The sequence below is a fragment of the Anomaloglossus baeobatrachus genome, chromosome 3 (genome assembly GCF_048569485.1).
Source record: "Anomaloglossus baeobatrachus isolate aAnoBae1 chromosome 3, aAnoBae1.hap1, whole genome shotgun sequence".
Taxonomy (NCBI): Eukaryota; Metazoa; Chordata; class Amphibia; order Anura; family Aromobatidae; genus Anomaloglossus; species Anomaloglossus baeobatrachus.
The window spans coordinates 181,027,316-181,053,581 of NC_134355.1; the positions used below are offsets into that span (position 1 = coordinate 181,027,316).

At 50.8% G+C, this 26,266-nt stretch overlaps 1 protein-coding gene across 2 annotated transcripts in view; it reads left to right on the top strand.

Annotated features, from left to right (window-relative positions):
- Window positions 1-1,808: 1,808 nt before the first annotated feature.
- Window positions 1,809-26,266, top strand: part of CNST (consortin, connexin sorting protein) — a 184,178-nt gene continuing 159,720 nt past the window's right edge. For both annotated transcript variants that reach the window (XM_075339611.1, XM_075339612.1), the window contains exon 1: window positions 1,809-1,959. The gene's annotated coding sequence lies outside the window, so the exon portion shown is untranslated. The remainder of the gene's footprint in view (window positions 1,960-26,266) is intronic.

The following is a 26,266-nucleotide window of genomic DNA, read 5'->3' on the forward strand; positions in this document are numbered from 1 at the left end:
CGCACTTGCGTTGCACTCGGACCTAACGTGAACTAAAATCAGCCGAGTTTTTTTCAGCCCAGTCGGACCGATTTTACTCCCATAGATGTGTTTCCAGCCTTACATCACAGTGTAATGCAGGTGAATGGGGTTGCATTGCCAGTTTTGAAGGGGCAGTCCACTATATATTAGATCTACCAGCAAACATCTCTGGTGGCGGCTGTCTACAGACAGCAGTAGGGTAAGGCTACTTTCACATATCCGGTTGTAGCAGTGCAGCACCATCCGGCGCTCTGCTGAAAAAACGAAACCGTTTTTCTTTGCCGCCGGTTTCGCTTTTTCCAGCATTGACTTGCATTGGCGCCGCATTGTGCCGCATGGGCTTGCGTTCCGTCCGGTTTTTGCCGCATGCAGCAAATTTAGGCTAGTTTCACACTTGCATTGGACGGCATCCGTAGCATTGCGTTCTGTGACGCATGCAACGGATGCGTTGCATAAAGTGGCACAACGGATGCTACGGATGGTACAAAATAACGCAATCCGTTATAGGGTTTTTTTCCTTGACTTTACACATCTGAGTATGCGCAGTTGTGTAAAGACGGATTCTAACGGAATCCGCCACCATAGGCGTCCATTATAAAAACAACGGACGCCGACGGAATCCTGCAGGTTGCGTTTTTTTGACACTCCGCCAAGTGCAGAAAAACGCTACATGTAGCGTTCCATCCGCCCGACGGTCAGCGTCAAAACAACTGATGCGCCGCGGGGCGGATGCAATGCAAGACCATCCGTTGCTATCCGTAGCTAATAGACGTCTATGAGGAATATAACGGTTTCCTGCAACGGTTACTGTAATTCCTCAAGGCTGCGGATAGCAACGGAAGCCGTCCAACGCAAGTGTGAAAGCACCGATGCGGCGGCCGGATGGAACGTTCCCTGGCACGTTTTTTGCTCCGGCAAAAAAACCCGCATTGCGCCGCATTTTTCAATGCATGCCTATGGACGCCGGATGCGACAAAAACCGCAACCGGTTTCTTCCACTGTGCATGCTCAGTAGCGTGCCGCAACCGGAAAAAAACGGACGGGCCGCATGTAAAAACTTATGCAAAGGATGCGGTGTTTTCGCCGCATCCGTTGCATAGGTTTCACAGCCGGATTGAGCCGCAGTGCTCAAACTGGATGTGTGAAAGTAGCCTTCAAATTGTCTCTCCAGTAAAGGAGACAAACTCTAGCACAGCGCCACCTATTGGAAGTAGCGATCCTAAAAGTCACAAGTGGATTTTTAACAATCCTTTGCAATATGACTCAGGATAAGCCAGATCAGAATCCCAATTTGCAGACACGGTGTTTCGGGGTGCTTGATGAAAGTAGCCTAAAATCCATCCAGAATGGCCCACACCGGGATCTGTATCTTCCCGGACACCACCTGCCAGGGACCCCATCAGCAGAGGCTCGGGCAAAAGTCTACTGTGTACTGGGGCATTCAGTTACCGTGACAAGCAATTGCATTCACTTGCCACTAGGGGTAGCTATGCATTCACCTATATCACCCTGCTGGTTGGGATCTTTACTGCCAGCGCCTACATTTGCTCATTTTACTTGTATACATTTGCTCATACATTTTTTTTTTTTCTTCTTTCTTGCCGGGCGTGTTGTGGAAGGGACTGCTCTCCTTCACGTCTCACCCTGGCAGCGACACTAGCTGCGTAACTGCGGGTCATGTATTAGTCACGTATTCCAAGCGTAATACGTGTGCGTTCCATTTGTCACTACCCGGCATGCAGTGCGGGGTTAGCAGCTCCATTCCCCTCCCTCAGCCTTCTCCCCTCCCACAGGTGACGTTGCCGGGGTGCATCACGTGACGCTTCGGTGGCTTCTGCTCTGTTATCTTGGGTTGTTAGTTGACATAGAAGGAACGGAAGCCGCAGAGAGGGAGATCCTCGGCCGAGATCGGAGATGAGGGGCGGGTGCTGAGCCGCGGTAGGTGATGATGATGATGGATGGCGGTGTCTGCGGGGAGCTCGGTGTATCAGGGGCATGGATGAAGGTTGGCTGATGGACAGGACACCGCAGGAATGGAGGCTGCTGGTGACAGACGGGGAAGGTGCTGCCATCTGGGGACCCGCTTCTCTTCAGTGTGATGTATAAATACATGGCGTGTGATGTCATCTGCCGGAGATCACAATGTGCTGATGGCCATCAGTGTCTGACCTGTGCTGTCAGCCGCCTCCTCATAGTGGAGAATAGACCCTTCCCTACAGCTCCCAGCCACCTGTGTGGTCACACTGATAAGGAAGCACTCCCATCACTGGGGAGACGACTGTGATAGTGCGGACGCTCCTGCGTGTCAGGTCTGGTGTATATAGGGCTGATGAGAGGAGGAAGCACTCCCATCACTGGGGAGACGACTGTGATAGTGCGGACACTCCTGTGTGTCAGGTCTGGTATATAGGGCTGATGAGAGGAGGAAGCACTCCCATCACTGGGGAGACGACTGTGATAGTGCGGACACTCCTGTGTGTCAGGTCTGGTGTATATAGGGCTGATGAGAGGAGGAAGCACTCCCATCACTGGGGAGATGACTGTGATAGTGCGGACGCTCCTGTGTGCCAGGTCTGGTGTATATAGGGCTGATGAGAGGAGGAAGCACTCCCATCACTGGGGAGACGACTGTGATAGTGCGGACGCTCCTGCGTGTCAGGTCCGGTATATAGGGCTGATGAGAGGAGGAAGCACTCCCATCACTGGGGAGACGACTGTGATAGTGCGGACGCTCCTGCGTGTCAGGTCTGGGGTATATAGGGCTGATGAGAGGAGGAAGCACTCCCATCACTGGGGAGACGACTGTGATAGTGCGGACGCTCCTGCGTGTCAGGTCTGGTGTATATAGGGCTGATGAGAGGAGGAAGCACTCCCATCACTGGGGAGACGACTGTGATAGTGCGGACGCTCCTGCGTGTCAGGTCCGGTATATAGGGCTGATGAGAGGAGGAAGCACTCCCATCACTGGGGAGACGACTGTGATAGTGCGGACGCTCCTGCGTGTCAGGTCTGGTGTATATAGGGCTGATGAGAGGAGGAAGCACTCCCATCACTGGGGAGACGACTGTGATAGTGCGGACGCTCCTGCGTGTCAGGTCTGGTGTATATAGGGCTGATGAGAGGAGGAAGCACTCCCATCACTGGGGAGACGACTGTGATAGTGCGGACGCTCCTGCGTGTCAGGTCTGGGGTATATAGGGCTGATGAGAGGAGGAAGCACTCCCATCACTGGGGAGACGACTGTGATAGTGCGGACGCTCCTGCGTGTCAGGTCTGGTGTATATAGGGCTGATGAGAGGAGGAAGCACTCCCATCACTGGGGAGACGACTGTGATAGTGCGGACGCTCCTGCGTGTCAGGTCCGGTATATAGGGCTGATGAGAGGAGGAAGCACTCCCATCACTGGGGAGACGACTGTGATAGTGCGGACGCTCCTGCGTGTCAGGTCTGGTGTATATAGGGCTGATGAGAGGAGGAAGCACTCCCATCACTGGGGAGACGACTGTGATAGTGCGGACGCTCCTGCGTGTCAGGTCTGGTGTATATAGGGCTGATGAGAGGAGGAAGCACTCCCATCACTGGGGAGACGACTGTGATAGTGCGGACGCTCCTGCGTGTCAGGTCTGGTGTATATAGGGCTGATGAGAGGAGGAAGCACTCCCATCACTGGGGAGACGACTGTGATAGTGCGGACGCTCCTGTGTGTCAGGTCTGGTGTATATAGGGCTGATGAGAGGAGGAAGCACTCCCATCACTGGGGAGACGACTGTGATAGTGCGGACGCTCCTGCGTGTCAGGTCTGGTGTATATAGGGCTGATGAGAGGAGGAAGCACTCCCATCACTGGGGAGACGACTGTGATAGTGCGGACACTCCTGTGTGTCAGGTCTGGTGTATATAGGGCTGATGAGAGGAGGAAGCACTCCCATCACTGGGGAGACGACTGTGATAGTGCGGACGCTCCTGCGTGTCAGGTCTGGTGTATATAGGGCTGATGAGAGGAGGAAGCACTCCAATCACTGAGGAGACGACTGTGATAGTGCGGACACTCCTGTGTGTCAGGTCTGGTGTATATAGGGCTGATGAGAGGAGGAAGCACTCCCATCACTGGGGAGACGACTGTGATAGTGCGGACGCTCCTGTGTGTCAGGTCTGGTATATAGGGCTGATGAGAGGAGGAAGCACTCCCATCACTGGGGAGACGACTGTGATAGTGCGGACGCTCCTGTGTGTCAGGTCTGGTGTATATAGGGCTGATGAGAGGAGGAAGCACTCCCATCACTGGGGAGACGACTGTGATAGTACGGACGCTCCTGCGTGTCAGGTCTGGGGTATATAGGGCTGATGAGAGGAGGAAGCACTCCCATCACTGGGGAGACGACTGTGATAGTGCGGACGCTCCTGCGTGTCAGGTCTGGTGTATATAGGGCTGATGAGAGGAGGAAGCACTCCCATCACTGGGGAGACGACTGTGATAGTGCGGACGCTCCTGCGTGTCAGGTCTGGGGTATATAGGGCTGATGAGAGGAGGAAGCACTCCCATCACTGGGGAGACGACTGTGATAGTGCGGACGCTCCTGCGTGTCAGGTCTGGTGTATATAGGGCTGATGAGAGGAGGAAGCACTCCCATCACTGGGGAGACGACTGTGATAGTGCGGACGCTCCTGCGTGTCAGGTCTGGTGTATATAGGGCTGATGAGAGGAGGAAGCACTCCCATCACTGGGGAGACGACTGTGATAGTGCGGACGCTCCTGCGTGTCAGGTCTGGTGTATATAGGGCTGATGAGAGGAGGAAGCACTCCCATCACTGGGGAGACGACTGTGATAGTGCGGACGCTCCTGCGTGTCAGGTCTGGGGTATATAGGGCTGCTGAGCGGAGGAAGCACTCCCATCACTGGGGAGACGACTGTGATAGTGCGGACGCTCCTGCGTGTCAGGTCTGGTGTATATAGGGCTGATGAGAGGAGGAAGCACTCCCATCACTGGGGAGACGACTGTGATAGTGCGGACGCTCCTGCGTGTCAGGTCTGGGGTATATAGGGCTGATGAGAGGAGGAAGCACTCCCATCACTGGGGAGACGACTGTGATAGTGCGGACGCTCCTGCGTGTCAGGTCTGGTGTATATAGGGCTGATGAGAGGAGGAAGCACTCCCATCACTGGGGAGACGACTGTGATAGTGCGGACGCTCCTGCGTGTCAGGTCTGGGGTATATAGGGCTGATGAGAGGAGGAAGCACTCCCATCACTGGGGAGACGACTGTGATAGTGCGGACGCTCCTGCGTGTCAGGTCTGGGGTATATAGGGCTGATGAGAGGAGGAAGCACTCCCATCACTGGGGAGACGACTGTGATAGTGCGGACGCTCCTGCGTGTCAGGTCTGGGGTATATAGGGCTGATGAGAGGAGGAAGCACTCCCATCACTGGGGAGACGACTGTGATAGTGCGGACGCTCCTGCGTGTCAGGTCTGGGGTATATAGGGCTGATGAGAGGAGGAAGCACTCCCATCACTGGGGAGACGACTGTGATAGTGCGGACGCTCCTGCGTGTCAGGTCTGGGGTATATAGGGCTGATGAGAGGAGGAAGCACTCCCATCACTGGGGAGACGACTGTGATAGTGGGGACGCTCCTGCGTGTCAGGTCTGGGGTATATAGGGCTGATGAGAGGAGGAAGCACTCCCATCACTGGGGAGACGACTGTGATAGTGCGGACGCTCCTGCGTGTCAGGTCTGGGGTATATAGGGCTGATGAGAGGAGGAAGCACTCCCATCACTGGGGAGACGACTGTGATAGTGCGGAAGCTCCTGCGTGTCAGGTCTGGGGTATATAGGGCTGATGAGAGGAGGAAGCACTCCCATCACTGGGGAGACGACTGTGATAGTGCGGACGCTCCTGCGTGTCAGGTCTGGGGTATATAGGGCTGATGAGAGGAGGAAGCACTCCCATCACTGGGGAGACGACTGTGATAGTGCGGACGCTCCTGCGTGTCAGGTCTGGGGTATATAGGGCTGATGAGAGGAGGAAGCACTCCCATCACTGGGGAGACGACTGTGATAGTGCGGACGCTCCTGCGTGTCAGGTCTGGTGTATAGGGCTGATGAGAGGAGGAAGCACTCCCATCACTGGGATGCAAATGATGCTAGTGGTACGTGGTGAACCGGTCTGATGACAGATGCTCTTTACCATCTTGATGGTTGTCATTCTTGAGGTGTGTGTATTTTTTAATTGCCTGACACAGTTTATGTAATGGAGCCAGGACCTATTTTAGGATCTCTCCAGCTGTGTGTGCTGTGACCTGTGTCATACACTTGTGATGTGTACAAACCCCAAAATAAACCCATTCTATAAATGTCTGCCGGCCCCACTGATCAGGCGGAATCTGCCGGTCATTCCCTGTGTTTGGTGGCTGGAGGGTAAGGTGGTTGGAATTCAGTTGCCCAATCGTTCTGTCCTAGAGAACACTGGAACGGTCGGGTGAGCTGAGCATCGCAGTGTATGGGGGTGTTAGAAGCACCAGGCAGAGAATCGGCAGCATAAGAGCCACCCGTGCCTGTTAACCCCTTAGATCTAACACGCTCCGGCGGGGTCAGATGATGACCCCTGTCGCTGCCATGATGTGTTTCCTGTGAACACATAGGAACACTGCATTTCTCCAGATCAGAGCAACGCTGATCAGGAGAAGCCATCGCACACTGCAATCAGAAAGACCCTAGGAGGACTAGTAAAATGAGTAAAAAAAAAAACAACAAAAACCTAAAAGTTGAAATCGCCCCCCTTTTGCTCTATTGAGAATAGAAAAAAATATACATATTTGGTATCGCCACATTCACAAATGCCTGATCTATGAAAATATAATCAATTAATCTGATTGATAAGGGCCGTAGTGAGAAAAAAATTCCAAACAACAAAATTAAGGTTTTTTTTGTTCACTGAAACATTGCATTAAAATGCAATAACTGGCGATCAAAACGTTGCATCAGGTCTTGGAAAATTTTAACAAAAGAAAAATTCTTTTCTTTTTTACATAAATTGAAAAAAGACCTGGGTCCATCTAGTTCAACCTTCCTCCACCAGTTCTACATTTAGTCACGAAGTCATTTATAACCAACAATGTTGTGTGTACTGAGGAAATCATCCAGCCCTTTTTTAAAAGCTGTTATAGTATCTGCCATTACTACCTCTTGTGGTAGTGTATTCCACAGTCTGACTGCTCTAACTGTAAAGAACCCTTTCCTATTTAGCTGCCGGAATCACTTTTCTTCCACTCGCAGTGTATGCCTCCTGGCTCTTAGTATGGTATTTGGAATGAATAAGTCATGTGCCAGTCCTTTATATTGACCACACATGTATTTATACATATAAATGAGATCTCCTCTGAGACGTCTTTTTTTCTAAGGCTGCTTTCACACCTCCGGTTTTAGCAGAGCCGGCCAATCCGGCTCTAAAACCTATACAATGGATGCGGCGACAATACCGCATCCTTTGCATAAGTTTTTGACATGCGGCCCGTCCGGTTTTTGCGGCTTGCGGCAGGCTACTGAGCATGCGCAGTGGAAAAAAACGCATGCGGCGTCCATAGGTATGCATTGCAAATTGCGCCACATCGGCCAGATGCGGCGCGATGTTTTTTATTTTGCCAGACAAAAAAATGTGCCAGGCAACGTTCCATCCGGCCGCCGCATCGGCTAAATCTGCCGCATGCGGCAAAAAACGGACGGAACGCAAGCCCATGCGGTACAATATGGCACTAATGTAAGTATGCAAAAAAACGCAACCGGCGGCAAAAAAAAACCGGTTGCGTTTTTTCTGCAAAGCGCCAGATTGTGCCGCACAGGAAAAAACGGATGTGTGAAAGCAGCCTAAGCTAAACAAATCCAACTGTTTCAACCCCTCATCATATGTGAGGCCTCCATTCCTTGTAGTAGTCTAGTTAACCAGTTAACCATCTTTGAACTGACTAACTTCTGAATGTCCTTTTTAAAATGTGGAGCCCAAAACTGGATCCCATATTCCAGATGTGGCATTACAAGTGATTTATAGAGGGGTAACAATACGTTGGGATCACGGGATCTAATCTCTCTTTTTATACACGCTAGAATCTTGTTTGCTTTAGCAGCTGCTGCTTGACATTGAGTGCTGCTGCTCAGCTTATTTGTAATGAGAATACCCAAGTCCTTCTCCTGTTCTGTAGTCCCGAGTTTACTTCCATTTAATGTATACGCAGCTATAGGATTACTCCGTCCTAGGTGCATTACATTACATTTATCAACATTAAATCTCATTTACCAAGTATCTGCCCATTCTGACATCTTATCCAGATCTTTTTGTAATATTGTACTATCCAGGTCAGTTTTTAATATCCTACATAGTTTGGTGTCATCAGCAAAGACTGACACTTTACTATCAATCCCATTACCAAAGTCATTAATAAAGTTTAGATTTTTTGTTCACCACTGGATAAAAGTAAAACTATACAAGTTTGGTATCTACAAACTCGTACTGACTTGGGGAATCATACTGGCAGGTCATTTTTACTTATAGCGAACATGGTAACCAAACAAAGCCCCAAAAACAATTGTGCATTTGCACTTTTTTGTGCAATTTTACTACACTTGAAATATCTTTTTCCCGATTTTCAGTAAACTATATGGAATAACTTTTGGATTCATGCAAAAGTACAACTCGTCCCACAAAAAAAACAAGCCCTAATATGACTAAATTAATGGAAAAATAAAAAAGTTATGGCTCCTGGAAGAAGGGGAGGAAAAAAATGGAAAATCGCCAGGAGAGGAGGGGGTGAAGGGGTTAATTGTTAATTTCCAGACACACATCGTGTTTTGCATTTAGATCAGAAAGTCCTACTTTGGTCTCCTCTAACCAGAGCCCTTCTTACGCATGCTAGATGTGTTCTCTACATTGCTTTTTCCAAACTACAAATTGGACGTCTTACAACTTGCTTTCAAAAATGGCTTTCTTCTTGCCACTTATCCATAAAGGCCAGATTTGTAGAGAACACGACTAGAGATGAGCGGACCCGTGGAAGTTTAGTTCGATGGGTGCAGCTGGAGGTTTGAAAAAGTTCTTTTTGGGACTCGGACTTGAAGTGAACCCCAATGGACGTCACTACTTGGTCAGTTTGGGCCTCCGCCCACATACAGCCAGCCATACACAGATCACTTCCGGAGGTGGGTGAGCGGGGTGTTGTTTTTTGGCGGGTTTTTAGTGCACACAACATCCAACCACACTGCTGTTACCCCCAGTGTAAGCCGATCACACACTGCAAGCGGCTCCCACTGGGCTGAGCACCGAGCGTACCCGAGCACAGTGATGGTCGTGTGAGTGTTTGCATACCCGAACACCAAACCAAACTGTTTTTAAAAGTCTGTGTGTTTGGTACGAACACCGAACCTCGGGTGCACTCCTCTGAAAATAATACTAATATTTGTCCTGTGGACAGACTCTCCCACCCGAGCTGTGGATCTCTGCAGCTCCTCCAGTGACCATGGGCCTCTTGGCTGCTTCTTTAATTAGTGCTCTCCATGCTTGGGATGTCTGTTTAGGTGGACGGCCATGTATTGGTAAATTTGTGTTCTTGCCATAGGCTGTGTGCGTTGTGCATGCTTTTACGCTGTGTATTGCACGGCAGCGTAAATGCATGCGTCCTGCATCCCCAGCACAATTGTAAACACATGCGTCCTGCGTCCCCAGCACAATTGTAAACGCATGCGTCCTGCGTCCCCAGCACAATTGTAAACGCATGCGTCCTGCGTCCCCAGCACAATTGTAAACGCATGCGTCCTGCGTCCCCAGCACAATTGTAAACGCATGCGTCCTGCGTCCCCATCACAATTGTAAACGCATGCGTCCTGCGTCCCCAGCACAATTGTAAACGCATGCGTCCTGCGTCCCCAGCACAATTGTAAACGCATGCGTCCTGCGTCCCCAGCACAATTGTAAACGCATGCGTCCTGCGTCCCCAGCACAATTGTAAACGCATGCGTCCTGCGTCCCCAGCACAATTGTAAACGCATGCGTCCTGAGCACAATTGTAAACGCATGCGTCCTGCGTCCCCAGCACAATTGTAAACGCATGCGTCCTGCGTCCCCAGCACAATTGTAAACGCATGCGTCCTGCGTCCCCAGCACAATTGTAAACGCATGCGTCCTGCGTCCCCAGCACAATTGTAAACGCATGCGTCCTGCGTCCCCAGCACAATTGTAAACGCATGCGTCCTGCGTCCCCAGCACAATTGTAAACGCATGCGTCCTGCGTCCCCAGCACAATTGTAAACGCATGCGTCCTGCGTCCCCAGCACGATTGTAAACGCATGCGTCCTGCGTCCCCAGCACAATCTATGAAGATTGTGTAAATTCCATCCGCTCGTTGTGTTTTAGAGCACAGCGATTTGCATGCTGAAATATTTTGCCAAAACGCTGCGTTCTAAAAAGCAACATGTCACTTCTTTTGTGTGTTTTGGATGCTTTTCCCACTCTGTCTATGAGAGAGCAAGCATCCAGAGCGCAAGAATTCTGCATTCACAATGCATTCAAAACGCAGCTTTTCGGCTGCGTTTTGAAATGCCCATGCAGTGACTTAAATGCTGCGCAATAGAACGCAGATGTCCGCACATACCCTTACTCCTTCCATTTTTGGATATTGGTTTGATCAGTGCTCGGTGGGATGTTCAGAGCTTGGGCTTTTACCCTGCTTTACTCTTCTCCACAACTTTATCCCTGACCTGTCTGGTGTTTTCCTTGGTTTTCATGATGCTGTTTGATCCATAATGTTCTCACACAAACCTCTGAGGCCTTCACAAACAGTTTTAGGTATACTGAGACTATATGATACACAGGTGGACTCAATTTACTAATTATGTGACTTATGGAGGAAATTAGTCTATCGAGATTTTGTTTAGTGGTATTAGACTACAGAGGGCTGTATACAAATGCACGTCACGGGGGGCAGTACAGCGGAGCTGACAGTGCTAGGGAATGTGAGGTGATAGAAGTGGTTTGTATTGTGACATGGCTAAACTCCCCCCACATTGACTCATACAGGAGGTCAGACCAAGGGGTTTAGAGCTGTATCATTACATCTTACACAGCCTGCCCGACACCATAATATGCATAGCAGTTACAAGATATACAGAACAGGCATAAGTGTGATTACTGACACATCTCCTTACAGTCATAGTGGGGGAGGGGCGGCAGTACAGCAGAGCTGACAGTGCTATCAATGCAGGTGATAGAATGGTATGTAATGTGACACTGCTAAACTCAGCTGCACTGCCCCTCCCCCACATTGACTTATATAGGAGATCAGAGCTGTATCAATACATCTCACATGCTGAGAAATCTTCTCTAAGGGGTGCTTTACATACTGCAAATGCTAGCGCTGTCGAGTGCGATTGCACCCGCCCCCGTCGCACGGCTGATATGTTGTGATCGCTGCCGTAGCGAATATTATCGGAAACATAGGAAATAATGCAAGCTCAGACAATTCGTTCCACAACTGCTGCTTCCTGAGTGCTGATGTCAAAGACAGGAGCCGCTTGCCTATGATTGGTCAGCACGCTGCCTTAGAGTAGCGGCTGACAGCGGAAGTTCCTCCCTCATCGTGATGGTTATCCAATACACATCATGTACCGGTGAACTGCAAGATCCATGAGGCCGGGGATGGAACGGAAGGTAAGGTGAACATAATGTGTGCTTGTGTGTGTTTATGGGGACTGCAAGAGCGGGTTAGAGCGCGGTGGATGTACGGAACCGGAAGTTGTGCAGTATTTGCTCATACAGCAAAGCTTGCTCCTAAACTGAGTTACAAATTTACAGCAAACTTTGCTCGTATAGCGAAATACTCGCACACCAAGTTACTCGTAAACCAAGGTGTCACAAACCACCGGGGGGGTCACTCAGAAATCCCCCGCGCTGGCTACCAGTACGTCACAATCGGGGGGTAACAAGTGGGGGTCACCCCTCCTTTATACCTCCCGACCGACAGACAGAGCACGTGACGCGCTCTCTAGCGCCCCTCTTATAGTCAGGCCAATTATGGAATTGCCCGACCATAAGCAAGGAGGCCGCTATACTACTTATGCCGATTATTGAAGGGTCCCCGGTGAGAGTAAGGTATATATTCCCCCGACCTCCGCGGGCGGAATATATAAAATCTCCCCGAATCTCACTGGCCTCCCCACAATAATCCTTGGCACAATTCGCTGCCACCAACCGATTTACGGTAACTATTAGCCGAACACACAGACGTGGGATTCAAGATCGAGATAACAGAACAGCCCAAGATTAATTATATAATTTAATCAGCCTAAAGCACACTAGAAACTACAATATATACAATAGGGAATCTACAGAATATACATATGTCAGAGTACAGTTACAATCAAAGCATGGGTTACAAACAGGCATACACAGTTCCAGCAGTTACCTTGTTGCGTCTGGCCACAGGGGGGCGCTGTACCCAGGTTTCTAGGATCCTTCCCACAGATGTTTCCTACACGTGCCCCCAGCGAAAAGAACACTGGAAAATGGCCGAAGTAGGGTTATCAACCTGGGCAAATCCAGGTCCCCTCCTACCTTTAGTGACCTCAGAGGGAGCACTGCTCCACCCCTGGCTTGAGTTATGGACAATCCACAACATGGAATATGGGCCATAACTTTGCCTGGGAGCGTCGTAGGCGGACGCCAATGCTCTCATTGTGACAGTTATGAATTTAGCTACAGAACGAGGGGACTCATGACCTGTCTGCCAGTTCCCCATTGGCTGATATCACGCCTGGGGCATTTCCAAATGTCCTGCTCCCATAAAAAGGGTGTGCCGGCATCGTCCGCATGCGGAGACACCATTTTTATGGTTGCCATATTTATCGGAAATATGGCTTGCGAGATATGAACCATTTTTTACTGGAGTCGTTCTGTCTGGCTATTTCCATAGCCTTGCTAACTAGCTAGCAGCCCCCACTACAGGGTCACGGCAGGGAGTCATCCTGTGTCCATTGTCCCCAAGCCACCTAATTTCCATATCACAGGACATGGCCATGGAGGTGTAAGTGGAATACTGAGAACAAGAAGGGAGGGGGCACTGCCAGGGAGTGATGAGGGATTATGACTGGAGTCATAATTCATCTTCATATCCCGGGATTTGCCTCACACCTCCCCCCTTTTGAGGGCGCTAGGGGGCAGCACACTCCGGTGTTCCCCCGTGCGCCCGTCCGCGACCTCTCCTTGTCGGGACAGCCCGTCTGCGTTACCGTGGTCACGGCCCCTTTTGTGGCGAATGGTGAAGTTGTATTGCTGGAGCGCAAGGCTCCATCGCAACAATCGCCCATTCGTCCCAGAGACGGTGTGCAACCAGCTGAGGGGATTGTGGTCCGTCTCCACGATGAAGTGGCGCCCGTATAGATAGGGTTGCAGACGCTGCAGGGCCCACACTATGGCCAGGCACTCCTTCTCCATCGTGGAATAGGCAACTTCCCTTGGTAACAGCTTCCTGCTCAGGTACAAGACTGGGTGCTCTTGGCTCGCAGAGTCCACCTGGCTGAGCACCGCACCGAGGCCGAAGTCACTGGCGTCGGTCTGTACTACAAACGGCCGCGTGAAGTCGGCTGCCTGTAGCACGGGCGGGCTGGACAGGGCGTCCTTTAGGGCCCGGAAGGCTGTCTCGCAGTCCATTGTCCAATCGACTGCAGAGGGCAGCTTCTTCTTGGTGAGGTCCGTCAAGGGCTTTGCCAGGCTACTATAGCATGGAACAAACCTCCTATAGTACCCAGCGGTCCCCAAGAAGGACATCACCTGCTTCTTGGTCCTGGGGGTGGGCCAGGATGCGATGGCTTCCACTTTCTCAGGCTCGGGCTTCAGTGTTCTCCCACCTACCCGGTGACCGAGGTACTGGACCTCGCTCATGGCCAGCTGACACTTTCCCGGCTTGATGGTCAAACCTGCCCGGTGGATCCGCCTGAGCACCTGTGCTAGATGCTCTAGGTGGTCCTCCCAGGTGGGACTGAAGACGGCAATGTCATCCAGGTACGCGGCCGCGTACCCTTCAAGTCCCTTGAGCAGGGTGTTGACCATCCGCTGGAAAGTGGCAGGGGCATTCCTCATCCCGAATGGCATCACCGTGGACTCGTACAGTCCAAATGGGGTAATAAAGGCAGAGCGTTCCCTGGCCTTGCGAGTCAGGGGGATCTGCCAATATCCCCGGCTCAGATCCATGATGGTCAGGTACTGAGCCCCGGCCAACTGATCGAGCAGGTCATCGATGCGTGGCATTGGGTACGCATCGGCGACCGTGACCGCATTGAGCCCCCTGTAGTCCACGCAGAACCGAGTGGTTCGGTCCTTCTTAGGGACGAGGACTACAGGCGAGGCCCAAGCGCTGTTGGATGCCTGGATCACCCCCAGCTTCAGCATCTCGTCAATCTCCTGGCGCATGTGTTGCTGCACCTCCAGGGAGACCCGATATGCTGAACGCCGGATCGGGGGATGATCCCCAGTGTCCACGTGATGGACAGCCAAGTCAGTCCTTCCGGGCTGGTTGGTAAACAACCCCCGGAAGGGGAGGAGGGTGGCCCACAGCTGGGACCGTTGGTCTTCCAAGAGCTGGTGGCCAACCTCCACATCCTCAATGGATCCGCCTGCCCTAACCTGGGCTAGCATATCCAAGAGGGTTTCCGCTTCTCCCTCCTCGGGCAGGTTGCACACGGGGAGCGCACATGCCTCCCGCTCATGATGTGCCTTCATCATGTTCACATGGAAGGGCTTCCGCCTTCCACGGGCAGGGTCCAGGGTGACCAGGTACGTTACAGGGTTGAGCTGCTGGTACACGAGGTATGGGCCTTCCCAGGCTGCCTGAAGCTTGTCCTGTGGTACGGGGACCAGTACCCACACCTTTTGACCCACTTGGTAGGTCCTCTCACAAGCGTTCTGGTCGTACCAACGCTTCTGATCGGCCTGGGCTTGAGCCATATTGTCGTGTACCAGTTGCGTCAAGGCCTGCATTTTGTCCCGGAAGCGCATGACATACTCGATAACCGACACTCCAGGGGTGGCCAAATCCCCTTCCCAAGCCTCTTTCACCAGAGCCAGGGGGCCCCGCACACGTCGCCCGTACAGGAGCTCAAACGGTGAGAATCCTGTTGAGGCCTGTGGAACCTCCCGGTAAGCAAATAACAGGTGTGGGAGATACCGCTCCCAGTCACGCCCATGGGAGTCGACCAACATCTTAAGCATCTGCTTTAAGGTGCCATTGAACCGCTCGCACAGGCCATTAGTCTGTGGATGGTACGGGCTGGCCACCAGATGTCGCACCTGGACTTGCTTACAGAGGGCCTCCATCAGCTGGGACATGAATTGGGTCCCCCGGTCAGTGAGCATTTCCTGGGGAAAACCCACTCGGGAGAAAATCTCCAGCAATGCGGTGGCCACCTTGTCAGCCCGAATGGACGACAAGGCCACTGCTTCTGGGTACCGGGTGGCATAGTCCACTACCGTCAGTATGAAGCGTTTCCCGGAGCTGCTGGGGATGGCCAGCGGGCCGACCAGATCCACAGCCACCCTCCTGAAAGGCTCATCGATGATTGGCAGAGATACCAGTGGGGCTTTGGGGCGTGGCCCCGCCTTCCCCACTCTCTGACAGGTTTCACACGAACGGCAGTAGGCAGCCACATCGGCCCCCATTTTTGGCCAGTAGAAATGCTGGTTTAACCTGGCCTTGGTCTTAGCGATCCCTAGGTGTCCGGCCATCGGAATCTCATGTGCGATCCGCAACAACTCCGTCCGGAACGGATAGGGTACCACCAACTGTCGGTCCCTGGGCCACGCCTCCGGTGAACCCTGCTGGACCTGGCCCGGTACAGCCGTCCTTGGTCCCAGACCACTCGCTCCGGGTCCGAGTCCGAGGGAGGCTGTGCCGCCTGCTCCTTAAGAGCTTTCAGGCTGTCGTCAGCTTCTAACGCTGCCTGAAACCCCTGACTAGATGTGGCCAGAATCGACGAGACTGTCACATCTTCAGTCAGTACCCCGGGACCTGTGTCCTGGCCTCCACCTGACTCGGCTGCCACTTGGTCAGAAGGGGAAGAGCTATCGGACCTCCGGGAGGCCCCTTGGCTTCCAGCACTCCCACTGCGGGTGACAGCGGCCACAGCCGCTGCGACCGTGGGTCGTGCCTGCTCCTCCTCCGTTCCTGACCAAGTCGCCGGTTCAGGCAGACCTACCTGGCTTCCTGACACCCCGGTTGTGGGGTAACCATGCACCGAGATCTTACCTGGGAGCACTTCCGCTCCTGGACCGGCCCCAATCTCACCTGCCTGTTCCCCTCCTGCAGCAACAGAACCCCGCTGTGAAATCTCTGGGGACCCCACATTTGCTGTGGTAGCCCCCACCCCACACACTGGTCCTCCCCCTGCAGCACCCTGCTCTCTGCTTATCCCTGCAGAGGGCAACAGATCCCAGCTCACAGGCTGGTTACTTGTAGAGGCATTGTCACACCTTTCTCTGACCCCCTCCCCTGTCACAGCTGCAGCTGAGTGTGTGTCTATGGTGTCTATGCAAGCAGAAATATCAGAGTTCACTCCCTCCTCCCTTACATCATTCATAGATAACACATTAACATTGTTAGGAGTCATGTCAGTACGGGCTGAAGGTTCAGCCCTTGGGGGGGGCCCAAACTGGGAGGTTATCTGCCCCAAATCTGTCCCAAGTAGCACGTTTGCAGGGATCCGATCAGTTACCCCCACCTCCCTCACCCCCCGCCCTGCGCCCCAGTCCACATAAATGTCAGCAACAGGCAGCGCCGGGTCAGTGCCTCCAATCCCGGAGACAGCGAGGGTTTTTCCAGGGATCAAGTCTTGGGGGGACACCATCTCAGGCCGCACCAGAGTCACCTCCGAGGCGCTGTCTCGCAGTCCTATGGTCACAGACCGGCCGACGGTGACAGGTTGGAAGCTGTCCAGGGACCTACCACCACCCCCACCCACACAATACACCTTGGGCGGCCCTTGGGACGGGGACGGAGCCGGGGCCTTGGGACGCTGAGGGCACATGGCCTTGAAGTGTCCAGGTAGGTTGCACTGGTGGCACCGTCTTGGTTCCGCCACGGGCCTGGAGAGGGGAGTTGAGGGGGACACCCCCTGCAGTCTAGGGGCAGGTGGGGCAGTCGCAGAATTCATCTTACCCCCTCTCCAGGTGCTGCTGGTGGCCGCTCTCCTGGCCTCAGGGGCCCGGTTGTTGGTGTAGTCATCGGCAAGGGCAGCTGTAGCCGTGGACCCCTTTGGCTTCTGGTCTCGGATGAACTGGCGGAGATCCTCAGGGCAGTTCCACAAGAGTTGCTCCGTGATGAACAAGTCCAGGATCTCCGGTCCGGTGGAAAGCTGCAGGCCTTGGGTCCAGTGGTCGGCAGCTCGGGCAAGTGCCCGCCGGTGGTCAGCCCAGGAGTCCTTTGGTCCCTTCTGTAGGCTCCGGAACTTCTTGCGGTAGGACTCTGGAGTGAGGTTGTACTGTTGGATCAGGGCCCGCTTGATGGTGTCGTAGCCCTGATCTGCCTCAGCAGGCAAGTCCCCAAGGATATCCAGGGCCTTACCCCTTAAACGGGGGGTCAGGTATTTGGCCCACTGGTCCTTGTCCAGATGGTGCTGCAAGCAAGTCCGTTCAAAAGCAGTCAAGAAAGAGTCCAAGTCTCCATCCTTCTCCAGCACTGGGAAGTCCTCAACACGGACCTTTGGAAGTTTGGTGTTTCGAAGGTCACATGTGGCTGATGAGGGCCGGAGCTGAGCTAGCTGCAGCTGGTAGTCACGGTCTGCCTGTCGCTCTCGCTCTTCACGCGCTGCCTGCCGCTCTCGCTCCGCAGCCTCACGCTCTGCGTGCCGCTCCGCAGCCTCAGCGTCACGCGCTGCCTGCCGCTCTGCCCTGCGCTCTGCCAGGAGTTCCTTGTAGCCCTTCTGGTCTCCAGCCTGGAGAAGGGCCATAGCCATTTGAAGAAGGCTATCCGAGCCTCCCAGGCTCGGTGGAATGGCACGTGGTGATCTGCGGCACGCTGCAGAGCTAGGCGATTCACTGTCCCTTTCAGAGCGGAGGGCTGGCATCTGGCTCGTTGAGGAACCTTGGGTGAGCTCCTCCTCATCTTGTCCAGCAGTGCCAGGTTGCGCAATGTCCTCGGCAGAACGGTTTTCTGGCGTCGAGCTCCTGGAGGACTCGTGGGCAACCTCCTCATTGCTGTCCACAGCACCGTCCTCCCTCTCTTCGGCTCCTGCCTTAGCATTGGCCAGTTGCATAGCTCTGCTCCTGGTGCCATCAGCCATTCTTGCAGACTTTTGGTCACTGACACAGAACTGACACCTGATGCCTCCACACACCTTACAGTATCTGCACTCTGACACTCTAGTGTTGAGCTAGTCTGAAGACCCCAGCAGCCACAGCTGCTGCAGGCAGTCTTTAGTGTCTGGGAGTATGGGTCTCACACTCACACACACTATTATCTCGATCCCACCGCTATGCCACCAATATGTCACAAACCACCGGGGGGGTCACTCAGAAATCCCCCGCGCTGGCTACCAGTACGTCACAATCGGGGGGTAACAAGTGGGGGTCACCCCTCCTTTATACCTCCCGACCGACAGACAGAGCACGTGACGCGCTCTCTAGCGCCCCTCTTATAGTCAGGCCAATTATGGAATTGCCCGACCATAAGCAAGGAGGCCGCTATACTACTTATGCCGATTATTGAAGGGTCCCCGGTGAGAGTAAGGTATATATTCCCCCGACCTCCGCGGGCGGAATATATAAAATCTCCCCGAATCTCACTGGCCTCCCCACAATAATCCTTGGCACAATTCGCTGCCACCAACCGATTTACGGTAACTATTAGCCGAACACACAGACGTGGGATTCAAGATCGAGATAACAGAACAGCCCAAGATTAATTATATAATTTAATCAGCCTAAAGCACACTAGAAACTACAATATATACAATAGGGAATCTACAGAATATACATATGTCAGAGTACAGTTACAATCAAAGCATGGGTTACAAACAGGCATACACAGTTCCAGCAGTTACCTTGTTGCGTCTGGCCACAGGGGGGCGCTGTACCCAGGTTTCTAGGATCCTTCCCACAGATGTTTCCTACACGTGCCCCCAGCGAAAAGAACACTGGAAAATGGCCGAAGTAGGGTTATCAACCTGGGCAAATCCAGGTCCCCTCCTACCTTAGTGACCTCAGAGGGAGCACTGCTCCACCCCTGGCTTGAGTTATGGACAATCCACAACATGGAATATGGGCCATAACTTTGCCTGGGAGCGTCGTAGGCGGACGCCAATGCTCTCATTGTGACAGTTATGAATTTAGCTACAGAACGAGGGGACTCATGACCTGTCTGCCAGTTCCCCATTGGCTGATATCACGCCTGGGGCATTTCCCAATGTCCTGCTCCCATAAAAAGGGTGTGCCGGCATCGTCCGCATGCGGAGACACCATTTTTATGGTTGCCATATTTATCGGAAATATGGCTTGCGAGATATGAACCATTTTTTACTGGAGTCGTTCTGTCTGGCTATTTCCATAGCCTTGCTAACTAGCTAGCAGCCCCCACTACAGGGTCACGGCAGGGAGTCATCCTGTGTCCATTGTCCCCAAGCCACCTAATTTCCATATCACAGGACATGGCCATGGAGGTGTAAGTGGAACACTGAGAACAAGAAGGGAGGGGGCACTGCCAGGGAGTGATGAGGGATTATGACTGGAGTCATAATTCATCTTCATATCCCGGGATTTGCCTCACACAAGGTTCCACTGTATCTCTGCAACAAATAAAAAATAAACAAAAACAAGACCGTCTATTCTGCTCTGCAGCCACTATTACATGTAGAATGTGGTAGAAGGTGATGTGCGCACTACTCCGGAGCGCTGTGTGACCAGAGCATGGGAATGGGCTGCACACTAATATAAGCACATGTATTTACCAGCGAGATGTCGCTAGTCCTGTATGTGTGGTTCCTGTATGTGCGGTTCCTGTATGTGCGGTTCCTGCATGTGCGGTTCCTGCATGTGCGATTCCTGTATGTGCGATTGATTCCTGCATGTGCGGTTCCTGCATGTGCGGTTCCTGCATGTGCGGTTCCTGCTTGTGCGGTTCCTGCTTGTGCGGTTCCTGCATGTGCGGTTCCTGCATGTGCGGTTCCTGCATGTGCGGTTCCTGCATGTGCGGTTCCTGCTTGTGCGGTTCCTGCATGTGCGGTTCCTGCATGTGCGGTTCCTGCATGTGCGGTTCCTGCATGTGCGGTTCCTGCTTGTGCGGTTCCTGCTTGTGCGGTTCCTGTATGTGCGGTTCCTGTATGTGCGGTTCCTGCTTGTGCCGTTCCTGTGTGATTGATTCCTGTATGTGTGATTCCTGTATGTGCGGTTCCTGCATGTGCGGTTCCTGCATGTGCGGTTCCTGCATGTGCGGTTCCTGCATGTGCGGTTCCTGCATGTGCGGTTCCTGCATGTGCGGTTCCTGCTTGTGCCGTTCCTGTATGTGTGATTCCTGTATGTGTGATTCCTGTATGTGTGATTGATTCCTGTATGTGTGAACACTGCCGTCCTCCTCCTCCTCTTACTGAATGAAGCCACATAATGTAATGACTCCTCCTCGGCATAAGTGACAGGTCAGCTGTAGCAGATGTAGGTGTGACACTAATTTTTATTGCTGTCTATATTTGTCTGCCGCGTTCTTTCTCGGCGCTGTCATCCACTTAGGCTCGGTAATTGTGCCTTATTTGTAGCCTCAGCTATTGCCTTATTTTTAGTCTTCACGTTTTGCATAGAATTTTATTGTTTTACATTTATTTCTAGCATTGTGTAGTATTGCATAGTCTAGTAAGTGACAGCCATCTGTGAGGTTTTCCATGTGTGTAATGACAAATTTATTGCAAAAAGCAATTGAGGTGTTTCATTGAAAAGCAGCAAATGTTTTAAAATCGGTCTTTATTCATGGATTCCCAGAAATCTCGTTATGTGACCACTGCAGACAATGACTGGCCTCTGCAGGAATGGGAGGGGTTACTGGCATCACCATTGCTTGCTTGTGTTGACTTTTATGGAGGGGCATATAGAAAACGTAGGTGTCCTAACAGGAAATAGAAGAAAAAACAAGAGGGCGCTTGTGTGGAAAACCTTAATCACTAATAGGACAAAAAAGAGGCGGTGATCAAACTCCCCTAAGCAGGCTGCACTGCAGGCACGACACTGGTATGGACATGTGGTCATGGATGGAGCCAAGGGATGATCCGTCGTTACCGTCCTGTGCTGGCAGGGGTCTCCAGATGATGGCGGTGGGGTTTGTGGACGGGGAGCGCTGTCTACTTTGCGCTGACAGTTACCCCAGATGATGTGCAGCGATGTGTTATGGAGGTGGACCGCTAGGTGACCTGTGGTAGCAGTATTCCAGCGCTGCCTGTGGGGGTGATAGGGTAGACGTTCCGGACAGGTTGGTACGATCGATGAAGCACCAACCATTCAGCCCCAGAGTAGGTGTGACATAGACAAGGGGAAAAAAGAAAAAATATGGTTAGTGGTGCGCAACCGATCTAGTAGCCGACAAAGGATTAGAAAGGGCCAGATTGTCCCATTAACGCGTAGTGTCTGCATAGCTACAACTTTTATCATTAGACTTTCACCCTTTACAATGCTTTTTCGGCTACTAGATCAGTTGTGCACAACTAACCATATTTTTTTCTTCTTTTATTGCCTAAAAGGAACAAAAAGACTGCATGGCCAGTAGTGCTGGGCAGTCTGGACCCAAGGTCCTGCAAATGTATTCACTCATTTCTAACCACAAGCCATCACTGTAGATTGGAGTTAAGTTCTAATTCTTGGAAACCCCTTTAAGACATAATGTTATAAAACAGATTGTCAGCAATGTAATGTAGGCTGCAATTACACAGCCCGAGCGAAGCCGTGAAATGTCCGCGTGTTGTCTACAGGTAAGCTGATTGGCAGTCATTAAATATTTCTTTAGACATGCGGACCGCTCGTCATCCTCACTGAGAAGTCATGACTACATTCATTCTTTATATAGAATATTATTTATTCTAGGCAGCACATCTCCTATATACCCGGAGTGATATGCTGCAGAGAAATATGATGTTTCAGCCTGCTGTTTACACAGGCCAATAATTAGGAAATGAGTGCTCCTGTGTATCGACCAGTGTAAATGCAGCTAGAGTTCATGGTCCTTTTTAAGAAAGTGCATTACATCTACAAGACGCTATTTTGAGCCTTGTATCACCTTAAGCTGGCGGCAAGTGAGCTCTGACTGTATGTGGTCAGCTATAGAGTAGGCTGGTCATAAAGTAACATAAGGCAGGGATGCAGAATGTGTTTTTTTTTGTTTGTATTTTTTTGCAAACAAAAAAAAACATTGTCCTACTGAACCAATCCAGAGGATCACAATCACATTTCAAGGGGTTCTTACATGAACACAACAAAATCAAGTTTTGGGATAAATAGAAGGTTTTTCAGAGTTCACTTTTTGTCTCCATGAACTCACTGTGAATACACCCTAACTGTCACTGATTAACATAAACTGCAGAGACTCTCCAGATCCTTCTGATAATCTGTAATCTCCAAGTTTTAAGATTTTTTAGTTTTAAATAGCCATGTAGCATGTCATGTGACCAGTTATATATTGCTATATGTGTACAAAATTTGAACCACTGTCAGTACATGAATATAGCACCAGAACTATCATCACATCAGTACATGAGTATATCACCAAGCTTAGTACAGCAACCAATTGCAATGTCAGGCCAGCCCCATATACACATGTATTGCATGAACCTGCAACTCTCAAGTTATCAATAGTAAGGAAATGCTGCAAGTTGTTGTTAAGTTATCATAACTCTGCGGAATCAAAGTACTGATACCTTTTTAGAAGTCACATCTACTTTCTTGTCATTTTAATCTCTTTTGTCTCCATATAGTACAGACATGAGATTTCACATAAACAGCTCATCTCTGCAGACTTCCCTTTTCTCCGGTGAGCTGCAGCACATACAGACACAGTATCCTTAAAAATAAAACTATGATTATACTGCCCCACAAATAAAAATCTGCGCTGTACCCCTGAATAATTCATTTCCCTGAATGTGATTCCTGGTAAAAATATGACATCCACAATGTCCCCACTACGATACATTATCTCCACACTGTTACCTCTTATAAATTCTAACCATCTCTCTGTCCTCCATTATAATTGCCACTTTGTTTTTCTTCTCAAGCTAATGCCCCTATACTGAAAATAGCATTTCAGCTCACCTGATAAAGTGCACGGTGCAGAGCAGCTCCATGAACAACCCAAAAGTAGAAATAGTACAAATCAGTAAAACATTTTTTTCCAATTTTATTCAATGCAAAAAGGAATAAAAATAAGAAGGTAGGTAAATTATAAATAAAATATGATACAAGACCGGTACAGGCAAGGCGTTTCTGGCCCAGAGTGGCTCTTAGTCTCAACCTGCTGAAACCCCAACTTAGGAAGAATATATAACCTCCTATACATTCATGCTGTCCCCCCATCTTTATTGCCCTCTCATGCTGCGTCATCATATTGCCCCCACATTACCACTTTCCCATACTATCCCTCCTTACACTGCCCTTTCCTTAATATCCCCTCACACTGTCCTTCTCCATAATATCCCCCACACTGCGCTCTCCATAATATCCCCCACGCTGTCCCTTTCCATAATATCCCCCCCACACTGCCTCTTTCCATAATATCCACTTACACTGCCCCTCTCCATAATATCCCCCACACTGCTTCTTTCCATAATATCCGCTCACATTGCCCCTCTGCATAAAATCCTTCCCACACTTCCCTTCTGCATCCCCCACAGTGCTTCTTTATAATATCGCCCCATGCTGCTCGCTCTCACAATTTTCCCACCACTGTGCCATAATGTCCCCTCACACTCCCTTTCTCCATAATACCTCACCACACTGCATCTCTCCATAATAGTGCCCAATGCTGCGCTCTCTCTCACAATTTTCACACCACAGTCCTATTATGTGCCCTCACAAGAACACCCCCCCCCCTCCCATCTACAATAACAGTCTGTAAATTCAATGTTCGGATCCTATACGGAGCGCTTACCATTTCTTTACCATGCCCATCATGCTTTCTCCGTCTCTCCTTTTATTATCACTGTATTATTGTACATACACTTATTTTTCTCTCCAACCAGATAACTGCCTTGACAAAGGCTCAGAGAGAGTCGAAACATTGGCAACAGTTGGTTACTGACTTTTGCAGAAAAAAATACAAAAAGCTAAATATTCACAATTTCCAGTTTACCTTTGTGTGCCAGAAATATATATATTTTTTTTCTTACTGTATGTCTATTTTTCTGAGCACCAACTGTTTGTAGTAGAGCAGAGCGTTAACTATTTATCACTCTCCTCCTGTGCAGTAATGGCAGCAGTGTGATGATGTCAGCAGCGGATAGCCTTATCACACTGCTACGTCTTGGCTCGGGGTGCTACAAGCTTTCCTCTGCTCCCATTTCAGCTTTTAAGCATTCAAATGTATTTATCTAAAAGACGCCAAAACAATTGAATGCAAGAAGAAGGAAGTCGGCATCTACTGATTCTCCACAGCCCACAAGAACTCTTTTGGTGGGCCGTATGCTGTGGAGGCCTTTGGTAAAGAGACATTTATCTACATAAAGGGGTTACCCAATGATAAAAATATCTTATTTCTAGCAAGCAGAGGCATACTCTCCTTCCTTCATTTCTGGAAGCCTGAGCCAATAGCTGTCAACTGGTCATCAAAAGCTTGTGATTGGCTGCAGCTGTCATGTGACTATTAAAACTCACCATCAGATTATTATTATCCATTGAACTGGTGAGCAGAGGAAGAATACATATGGACTCCATTGTACATACGGTATTATGTCCATCTTCAAAACCCCTAACCTGGTTTCCGGTTCCTGTCCTGGCTGAGGTGGAAGCTTAGAGGAGAAGCTCCTGCCACCCCTCACAGAAACCGACTAAAAACAGACCCCCCCCGGACGAGCCACCAAACAGAGAGCAGCACAGGAGGTTACCTAAAGCAGACAGCTATGGAACGGTACCTCCTGAGAAGTGCTGGGAGCAGTGAGGCAGCCTGGAGAAGCTTTGATATGGACAGGGGAGAAGATAAGATAATGGCGCTGAGCCTGATGGGGGAGGAGCCTGAACGCATGGCGCGAGACACAGAAAAGCAAACACAGAGCTGGAAGGGGAGAGATAAGGGAGATATGAGCGAGGAGACAGGAGATAAGGAAGATATGAGCGAGGAGTCACAGGAGGACACAGCAGGAGAGAGGTGGATGCAGGGGACTGATGAGGGTGGATCACAATGGGAGGATGAAGGGGATATGGAGGCAGAGGGGAGAGAGGATGCAGACAAAGCAGGGCAGCTCAGAGACACAGCAGTGTTGGAGGATGAAACTGACAAACAGCACAGGGAGATTAATCCCACTCAGACTCACAGGAAGTCAAATGCAAGAATTCATAGTACCCCTTCCAAAGGAAACAAAAAGCAGCCTACTACACCAACATCACAAGCCTGCAAGTTATTGGGGGATGGAGGTGGTGGCCCAGTCCAGACAAAGAGAACTAAGAAAACAGCACCACCTGCAGGCCAAGACAAGTACACACAAAAGCTTAATGTGGACTATAAAAAACTGGCTGAAGAAGTGACATCACACTTGTCAAAAGAGGTTAAAGTGGCTATTGAGGCAGCCATACAAACATCATTAGCTAATATGCAAAAACAGATAAATGCCCATGCCTCTAGACTGGCAGAATCAGAGCAGAGAATATCTGACTCCGAGGAGACAATACTGGCTATGCAAGCACAAATAGCAGCTCTAGCAAAATCTAATGAATACTTGAAGGATAAAGCGGACGATTTGGAAAACAGATCGAGACGAAACAACCTACGTATAGTCGGGTTGCCAGAGTCTGTGTCGATTGGACAGTTGGATAATATATGCGAGTTGGAGCTACCGCAGGCCTTGGGCATAAAGGCGAAATTCAGAGTTGAAAGAGCCCACAGAGTGGGTCCACTGAGACACCAGGAGGCGAATAAGGGAGAGGGCCAAAACTCAAACAAGAATACCCCGATAAGAGCCAGGCAGGTGATTGTCAAGTACCTTGATTATAAGCATAAGGAGGAAATATTGAGGGCCTTTAGAGAACGAAAGCGTCCAC